The following is a 10092-nucleotide window of genomic DNA, read 5'->3' as shown; positions in this document are numbered from 1 at the left end:
TTAACATATGGGAATTGGCAACAACTCACATATGGCCTAATAGCATCAGTTATGCACGCATGATTGAGCATGGTGACGCCTGCGCACAGTCTTTAGTGCTCCAACTGGAGAATATTAAAATAGAGTCCAAACAAGAGAAATAAGCTGGTAAATGGTTTGGAAGGTCTCAGTTATGAAGAAAGATTTACCAGGTTGGGGTTGTTTATGCAACAGACAAAAGGGCATCCATTCAGATTCGAAGTAAGGAAGTTCCATCTAAACATTCGGAAAATGGTTTTTTTTTTACAGTGAGAGGTGTGAAGTTGTGGAATTCTCTCCCTGAATCAGTCGTACTGGCAGATCCATTGGATAGCTTTAATAAGGGGTTGGATGGCTTTTCAGCAAGTGATAAAATACCTTTTAGTACAAGTTGATCCAGGGACTGGTCCGATTGCCATCTTTGAGTCAGAATGGATTATTTCACGCTTTCTTCTGGATCAGCTAGCAGTTGGGCAGGTTTCATATAGACATAAAAATTTGAACTTGATGGACATGTGTCTCTTTTTAAACTAACTTACGATGTTACTATGAACGTGCCACAATATACCCAGCACGGTACGGAGGAACTGTGCAATTCTAGATGCATTGTGCAGTTGCGGCCTGTGTACTTCGCTGGTATCCCAGTTGTGGAATTCTCTCCCTGAATCAGTCGTACTGGCAGATACATTAGATAGCTTTAATAAGGGGTTGGATGGCTTTTCAGCAAGTGATAAAATACCTTTTAGTACAAGTTGATCCAGGGACTGGCCCGATTGCCATCTTTGAGTCAGGATGGATTATTTCACGCTTTCTTCTGGATCAGCTAGCAGTTGGGCAGGTTTCATATATACATAAAAATTTGAACTTGATGGACATGTGTCTCTTTTTAACCTAACTTACGATGTTACTATGAACGTGCCACAATATACCCAGCACGGCACAGAGGAACTGTACAATTCTAGGTGCATTGTGCAGTTGCGGCCTGTGTACTTCACTGGTATCCCAGGGCTATGTTGAAGGCAATAAATATTTTGAGAAAAGTATTTGAAAACATCATGTTTTAGGGTTTTTTCTTTTTTCCTTTTTTAATACACTTTGCTTGATAGAGCACATAGATGAAAAATTGCTTTTTCCTGGAATGAGACAATGATGGAAATCAACGAGTCATACAAGCATGCCAAATATAGAGCAGTGACTGTAAGTGGAAGTTATAGTGCCTTTCTCATCAATGGATTGATGGCCTGATTGTGCTTCAAAGGAGCTGATTGAATTTGGAGAATCAATTTGTCAATACCCTGCCTGGTTTAAGTCTCTAGATGGATGGTATAAGTTTCAGGCGTCTGATCAAAAGCTGTTTCATTTATGTGGACAGGAGGGAATGGGAAACATGACTTCCAGGGTTTGTACTGCAGAAATCCACTAGCAACAGCATGTGGCTGCAGGGCTTAGCTGCTTTGATTTCACTAATCTCTTATGACATACATTGTTTTTCTGCTGAACTCATAATAACAGCAAGAAAGAATCATTACCTGTAGAACTGGTACATTTTACCTCAAAATTAACATTTATTTGACAGACTGAGATTTCTAGGAGGCTATTTATCTAGTTTAGAGTCTTTGGAATCAGTAACAAAAACAGCACCAGGGACACAGTTGAGGAGGTGCCTTACCTCAAACTATTTTCTTAAATATAATGCTCATAAAGAGCTGTTGCTTCACTTTAAGTTAAAGAAATATTATACCCATAACACCTCACAGGTGTATACTCTGGATGTTGGCTTGTCATAAATATCCATATGCACCATACATTTACACTTGTTTTAGCAATGCTCCTTATACAAACACTGCAGGCCACTTGTACATAATTCTCATTATCAGCATTGTCATTTCTTCTCCTATTGGCTTTTAAAGACATAAAGCTTTAAGATTTCAAGCATTTAAGACTGCAAGTAAAATGTTCAAATTGTACAAATCAATACAAAATTGTGCTTGCAACGATATTATTCATAAATGTTCGTGCATAAATATCAACATGTGGTGAGCACCAGTGCGCCCCTTCAGGCACTGTAATGAAGTGCACACACTGATGTAAGGGAACTCTGCAACTGCTACTGTCAGCTGGAACCTCCAAGATTTCCCTTCACTGGCTGCACCAGTAGCCGCTACTGATACCCTGTCAGGTGAATCAGACTATATTTCTTTATTAATGAGTTATCCTAGAGTTATCCTTGTATTGCAAGCAAGTTGTGGTGGATGTGACTTGCCATGTTCTGACAATTATCTGAGGATAAATGCTGAAATTTACGTAATAAAACATGTCAATTTGCATCCAAAATTTACACTTTGCACTGTGTTTGTAATTGGGGCTTTTAGCACAATCGCTACAAGTATTCAGCACCTACAGATCAATAGGATTTTGTGTATACTTTAACCGCTGAATGATTAATAATCCAAGGGATCTGTCATCTAACAAAAAATTACACGGGCCTGTCATTATATAACATGGTGAATGGAGAAGTGGTGCAGTTTGATCCTTGCTGATACACAGGGCAAGGGCTTAGTGCCCTGTAGCTAATAGTATACAGAATAACAATGCAAATTGATCTTCAATATGAGAATAGCAGTGGTTTGGTTCATTTTAATGGTATTTTAGTTTTTATTCTTAAAGGAATGATATATTGTACTGGTGATGTGCTTTTTACTGCATTAGCATGGAGCTGAAATGTATTATGATTCTGTGTTTTTAAGGCCTTTTATTATCTTATTTTTAGAAAATAAGAATGTCTATTTTCTTCTACCACCTCAAAATGCCACAATTATTCAGAATTTTAATCACCACACTCCCATCAACTATGTTTTTGGTTAAAGTTTGTAAATAAGGTTTATCATTGTTTTCCTGATCTTTTGTATTTGACTTTTTTTATTGGTCTACTGCTTGCCTAAAACTGGCTATAAACAAGCCATTACTGACATTGACTTTGCCTTTCCAGACCATCAGTAACCTATTGGTTATTGTCCAGTGCTTAGAGCAAGTCAGAAAAATATCTATTAGCTAGGTTTAAAAACCCCATTGGATAAGGACTGTATTGGCATGTTGATGCAGTCTTCTCCCAATGGACTGCATAGATCCCTGTTGTTATCCAATCATTGGCCCAAGGATCAAATAATTCAATTTGGCCAACCAAATGTGCTGCACTTGTCATTCGGTTTAGTATTTTTGTATGCAAATACCAAGCTCATGACAACTTTTTTATCATGCTTTGATGCAACTACAGCTACTTGATCTCTTTTTACAATAGTATTGATATGATATAATTACATAATAATAATTACAGTAGTACTCATAGTAATAATATGCACCCATCTGGTGCAGGTGCAAAAGAAACATCAAATAAACATTGTCACAATGTAATGCGTGTAATAACCTGTACAATATAACTGTCTTGTTAAACAGAAAGATAAAGTTAGGAAAGAAAAGTAGGGCACAAAAATACAGGAGAGAGAAGAAAGAATTGGGTAAAGATGGTCTCCTAAGAGCTTTCTGGACTAAAGGATATTTGGCCATTTTTAGCTTTTCTTTTGACTATTCCAAAAAATATTTTCCATTGGTCTCTATACAACACCTCCCCTCTGAAAAGTTTAATCATGAACTATGATTGCTGTAAACCAGTGGGAGATGACAACAGGTCGACCAAGAGAACCTAAAAATTGGAAACAAATTATAATTAGGGGTGCACCAAATCCAGGATTCAGTTTGGGATTTGGCCAAGATTCTGCCTTTTTAAATAAATAGACTGCACAAAATAAAAATATATTTGCAATATAGTTAGGCAAAAATGTAATCTATAAAGGCTGGAATGGGCAGATGTCTAACCTAATAGACACTTCTTCCTGCTTTCAGCTCTCTAACCTCTTTGTTAGTCAGTGACTTTAGGGGGGCAGGGCACATGGGACATAACTGTTCAGTTAGTTTGTGAGCACACAGGTCAGATTCAAATGCAAACTAACTGAACAACAATGTCCCATATGCCCCCCCCCCTCAAGTCACTGATTGGTTAACATCTTAGAGAGCTGTAAAGGAAGAATTAGTGTTCTGGCTATTATGTTAGACATCTGCCCACTCCAGCCCTTATAGATTACATTTTTGGCTAGCTAACTATATTGAAAATATTTTTTATTTTGCGCAGTCTATCTATTTTACCCAGTTTAAATTTTACACTGAATTGGTCCTTTAAAATCACGTGACTTCTTGTCACATAAATACGGAAGTTGACATGTTTTTACTGAGCACTGTGAGCGTGGTTCTCTTTAACCCTTCCTTATCCGATTTGGTTAGCTATTCGACCGAATATTTCACAAAGGATTCGGGGGTTCAGCCAAATCCCAAAATAGTGGATTCATTGCATTCCTAATTATTATGTTAAAGGTATTGTGCACATAAGTTTAGCTGGTATCAGAAGCAGTTCTTCTGCCATCTTTTGATACGACAGTTATGAAATACTCAAACCTAACATGAATCCTTGCCAAAGAGCAAGCAGCATCAGGGAGATCCATTGCTCTTCCCCAACTGCTATCTCGTTGTCACTATGATTTATTTTTGGCTGGCAGAAAATATTTTTTTTTCAGAACCAGGAATGAGCCTAATGATTCGTAAATACTGAAGTTGTAAAGCAGCGTGACTGAGCGTGAAGGACAGTAGTCCAATTTCTGACATTGTGAGAACACCATCTCAGTCCTTGTCAAAGCATCTTGTCTAACACATAAAGATAATGTTTTGGGATTCTGGCCAGAAACTATGACAATTATAACTAGAGATAAGCAACTGCAAGTAAAAAAGAACTGACTTTTTCATAATAGACTAGAATACAAACTAAATTAAAGCTAAAAATGTATTCATTTCTAGACTAGCCCCTCCCCCACCTTTTTGCCCAGTTGGCAATTTCAATATATGCATAAATATGCCAAAATAATTTGTTTTTTTATTGTAAGTGCCTATATAGGAATAATACAATACACAATTCTGACAACAAAAACATGTTCATTGCATTGTTTCAGTATTCTCTTTGTATTTTAATTTCAATTCTCCTCAATAAACTCTGTAAATTTTTATGATTACAACTGAAATAATAATCTACCAAGCAATAATTCTACCAAGTATTCACCCTTTTTGCCATGAATAGCCTTTGAGTTTATGTCAAAAATCAGTAACTCGGTGGCTTATGAATGCACCACTTCAGCTAAATGCATTGGTGTCATCTGTCCTTTTGATAAAATATCCTATTCAATGGTAAATGTCCTTCTTGTTCTCTCTACACTTCCATCTTCACTTCCATCCAAGTCCAGAAATCAAAAAATGTGTGAGTTCTGATTCTTTATACATCTCATGTGTGTCAACCTTATGCTTTAGCAAAGGAATGAAAATATAATTACAAAATACAATAAAATATAAGTTGGAAATTCAATTTATAAACAGATTTATTAACATTTGGAAAAAATACCTTAATCTTTTTCATTTGTACTTGTCAGGAGTACAATAGTGCATATTCACTATTAGAGGTAAGAAGTTTTTCCCTAAGTGAAATGGTATAAAATCTTCTAAAGTGAGAAAAACTTTTCCATAGATGTTCTTTATAAAAAAAAATCAGCAGTTGTGGGAAACATATTAGCAATCTTTACAATAAAGATAGTGATAGAATTCTAGAAAGCAAAATGTTGGCCTATGGCTAAAAATGCTTTTTCGCCTCCCCAGAACAGAAAACAGAAAAGCATGAAAAATATGTATATTTTCAAAAACTGAGTGGGAAAAATGGAAATAAATTTGAATTAAACTAGATTTTCATAAATAGGAAAAAGTATTTGCCCGTAGGGAAAAGCGCCATTTATGCACAGCAGGTAAAATTTAACCTTTAGTAAATCTGTCCATAGTTCTTTGAAGGAAGATGTGATGTTTGCAGAGTCAAAGTACAACTGACTGAAAAAGGTCATCGAAAAACAGCAACAAACAGAAATAAATAGCAAAAGAAACAGATACAAGAGAGAACACTGAATTACATTATTTAATCCTACTATACAATATTCAGCATTAATTATTATTGCCATTAAAATGATAGGGCTCAAATTATAACTTGTTGAAAGTTTAGCAACCCATAGCAACCAATAATAAACTTTTGTTCACCAGTGACAATAGGGAATCTACATTTCTACATGCTCACACAAGCTTTTAGGCATTGAAGTTTTACATTTGAGCTTTTCAATCTTTTTGTGCTTAATAATTATCAAACGTTCAAGTTTAGAAACCATAATTCGAATCTGGAAGTTTTTGGTGCAAAAAGTTTAAATCGTGGAAAGAATTTTAATTTGAATGTTGATAAATCAGCCCCTCACTGTATGAATCATAGGAAAACATTGACCACTATAAATTGCAAGACAGTCAAAGTTTCTGACTAATATTCATGATAATCTTACCTTGTGCTGAACTTTGGGTTTAATATCCATGAGATTTTAGATGGCATAGATGTTCCTTCTCTACAATTTCTTTAGTATGATTAATACCCTGGTTTTCTGGTATCTTATGCACGCTTACGTGTTGCAACTCTTAGCACTTGAAATATTGTTTGTATCTTTATTGCTTTTGTGTGGCGCTATTTACTTGATTTACTATTCATTTTTTGGGGGGAGAAAATAATGAATTCACATAAGAATTGATACTGTCTTGCGAAGATTGTGTTAATGCAGCAGCTCGGTGAATAATTCTATTCAAAATGTACTCTCGGCTGCTACCGAAATGATGAAATATTATGTTTGCGCTTCTCAGAACCTTGTACAATCAAGGAAATATCAGCAAGAAGGTTGATAAATGTTGAAAATCATCAAAATAATAAATTCTGTTGAAAGTTTTTTTGCTAATAAAGGGTTGAAATGCTACTGATTGTTACACAGCAATACTGAGTTTGGCGTATAATTTATGAAGCTGGCCAATGAACCACTTCAGGGAGAGTGGGACACTGAGAACACTGCTCAGCCTGTTTATTATTAAATATAAATTTTAGATATATCTATACTCATACACACCAACACATCAAATATAAATCAAAACCAAACCCAAAGATTACTGCAACAAATCAACTAATAGATTAAAGCCAAAGTTAAAGAAGAGCACAGGTAGATATTCTTCATTTTTGGAGAAATCCACAGTACAAAGAGGAAAAATTGCTTACATTGTTAAATTAATTTTAACCATTAAACTTTTATAACAGATTGGCTTTCTGTATGTATTTAATATATACTGTATAGCTAAATTGTCCCTATAGTCTCCAGAGGGACTACAGAGAATGCCCAACATGATCCTCAATATTTCCCCTAGGCAAATACTAATGGAGATCTGTCCAGGGTTAGGGATTAATGTAACCTAGCTTCTTTTATATTTAATACATTTAGTTCAATTGTTTTAACATTATATAAATTCACTTACACTCATATCATTTCATTATATCATTCTTGCTTGGATTATTTTTGCATTTTTTGTCTCCCAGTCAATAAAACTCCGCTGCCTTTAGCCTGCTTTGTTCTGAAAAGTCTTGCATACCACCCTGGAGATTATGATGGAGAGGCATGTTCAAAATAAAAAATGTAATAACTTTTGAAAAAAAAACACATACCATTTGAAAAAGAGCATTTAGAAAAGCAGTATGTAGGCAAAATACTTTATATGGATTCATAAAATACCTTTTTTAAAGTTTTGCTTTGACATTAGATTGTTGACCTTTTGACTCTTTTCAGTTCCAAGTAGATATTGGGTGATTCCTACTGCTTATATGCCTGCATCCATGTTGGTTTCAGTATGCAAGACTAAACTGATCCACTTGTGTTACCTGATTTGGTAGCTTAGAGTCTTCAAAAACTCAGGCACCATTTCATTGTCCACTAGATGTGCCAATGTACTACATGCATATATATAGGGCAACATTTATAAAAAATTGGACAGAGTACAACAACTGCACACAAAGCACCATGCTTTTTGCAATTTTCCTCATTCAGATTTGCTGCTTGAGGCACTACACTTTGCACTGTTAGAACAGAATGCAGAGTTGTCCCTTAATTCTAGGTTCAGCAGTGCTGTAGCATTGGTAGTTTAGAAAGTTGGGTCTCAAAGGCACAGAACTTATTGTACAGCGCTGCGGAATATGTTGGCGCTTTATAAAAAAATGTTAATAATAATAATAATAAAAAACTTACTGCCATATAATGTGCTGTTATAGTACTTAAAGACAGTTATTTAAGCCAGAGGTGCTACAAGAAGCATGGATTCTAAGTAGAAGGTCCTCTTAAGGGAGAAGGAAAGACATTTTGGCATTTTACTGCCAATAGATTAGTGCCACCTAGAACTCTATACTTATTCTGCAGATAGCTTTACCATACCTGAGAAAACAGCCCTCCCTCTGTTTGTTTAAGGTAGCAGCTGCCATTTTAGGTTGGTCTTAGTAGCTTTCATGCTGCAGCTCTGGCTGCTGGTAGCTCAGATCAAACATTCTGATGGGAGGGGGAGTGAGTTCTTATGAATTCTTATGGGAGGGTAGAGGGAGAAAAAGGAGAGAGCTGCGCAGACACGTGCCCCAAACCTGAAGAAGCCCTAAAGGAGAGGAAGTCTGATACCTAAGAACATGTTTACACAAAACAAGACAAGAAATCCTGTGTTTCTTTTGATAGAGAACTCAGTGCAGCTTTTTTGTGAGTGCTTGTGGCTGTATTTACATAGACCTTTCTGATAAAGCTTACTTCGTATTTACTGTACCTTTCCTTCTCCTTTAACAAGACTTAAAGGGCTAAAACAATGTTGCTGTCTGGCCTTTTTAGTTCTAAAGAAAAAATTGGAAAATGTATAAACTATATCTTAGTATACTGCAATCTGTGAATTTGGTCTAGTAATTTGTAAATATAAACTTGCTCTATTAAAAATGAGTTATTATAAATCAAGGGCTACTTTCTTCTTGGTATAATTAAGTTTGTACACACTTGACACACTTGACTCTACTGTTCATCTTATATAAATTATAAATATATTGCACACACTACTATACCAAAAGGAGGCTCCCAACCTTAGGTTAAAACAGCCTATATATATGGAGACAAGCTCACCAGATTAAATAGAGGGCTCTGGTGCCCATGCCCCAAGCCTTTCACTAGAAATGTTTACTCTTCAATTAGCCATATAACTCAGAAAACCTTTAAAAATGTTTTTAAAAGAGTTAGGTCACTCACTGCTCCTTATTGGTGGTCCGGGTGCAATGCCCCAGACCCGCAGCACAGGGAGAAACACCGAATCAAAGCACCATTTGGCACGCACTCAATCGGACACCAGGGCAGCAGTGAAGGTTAAACAGCTTTATTCATAAATATAACTATGAATAAAGCTGTTTAACCTTCACTGCTGCCCTGGTGTCCAATTGAGTGTGTGCCACATGGTGCTTTGATTCGGTATAAATATATTGCCCCAACTTTCAGAGCACAGAATGCACACATGGCAGCACATAAATATGGACAAACCATTGTTTTACAACACATAACAATGTTATGGCATATTTGTTTCTCCCACATAGGGGATCTGATTTATTGTAAGGCATGCAATTGGGTTGCAGTATAATTGTAAGAGGATTGCAGGAATTCCAGACATTTTTTTTATAACTAAGCTTTATCCAAATACCAAATATATTGGCAAAGATCAAAATAGCCATGTGAGCCATTGCCTTAACTAGCAGAATTAATACATCAATCTGTTTATTTTGGAGTATCTTACAAGTATTTTGTGCTATTGAGGACTGAATTGCACAAGACCAGTCAGATAGAATTGCAATGCAACACCACAAGAGATGCCAACAATTAGCCATTCTATAACATACCGAAAGTTAACTTAAAGGAGAACTGAACCCACCCACCCAAAGTACAAAAGCCCCCTTAACTGCCCTCCATCGACCCCCCCTCACCTCTGCCTTCTCACATAGCCTATTACACTGATAAGTGGCCCTATTTAAAAACCTGACCTAAAAAAGCAGAGCAGCACAACAGAGTACCTAGGTGC

This window comes from Xenopus tropicalis, chromosome 2 (assembly GCF_000004195.4).
Source record: "Xenopus tropicalis strain Nigerian chromosome 2, UCB_Xtro_10.0, whole genome shotgun sequence".
Classification (NCBI taxonomy): Eukaryota; Metazoa; Chordata; class Amphibia; order Anura; family Pipidae; genus Xenopus; species Xenopus tropicalis.
The sequence above is the reverse complement of the archived record's forward strand: the minus strand, read 5'-3'. Positions refer to the sequence as shown.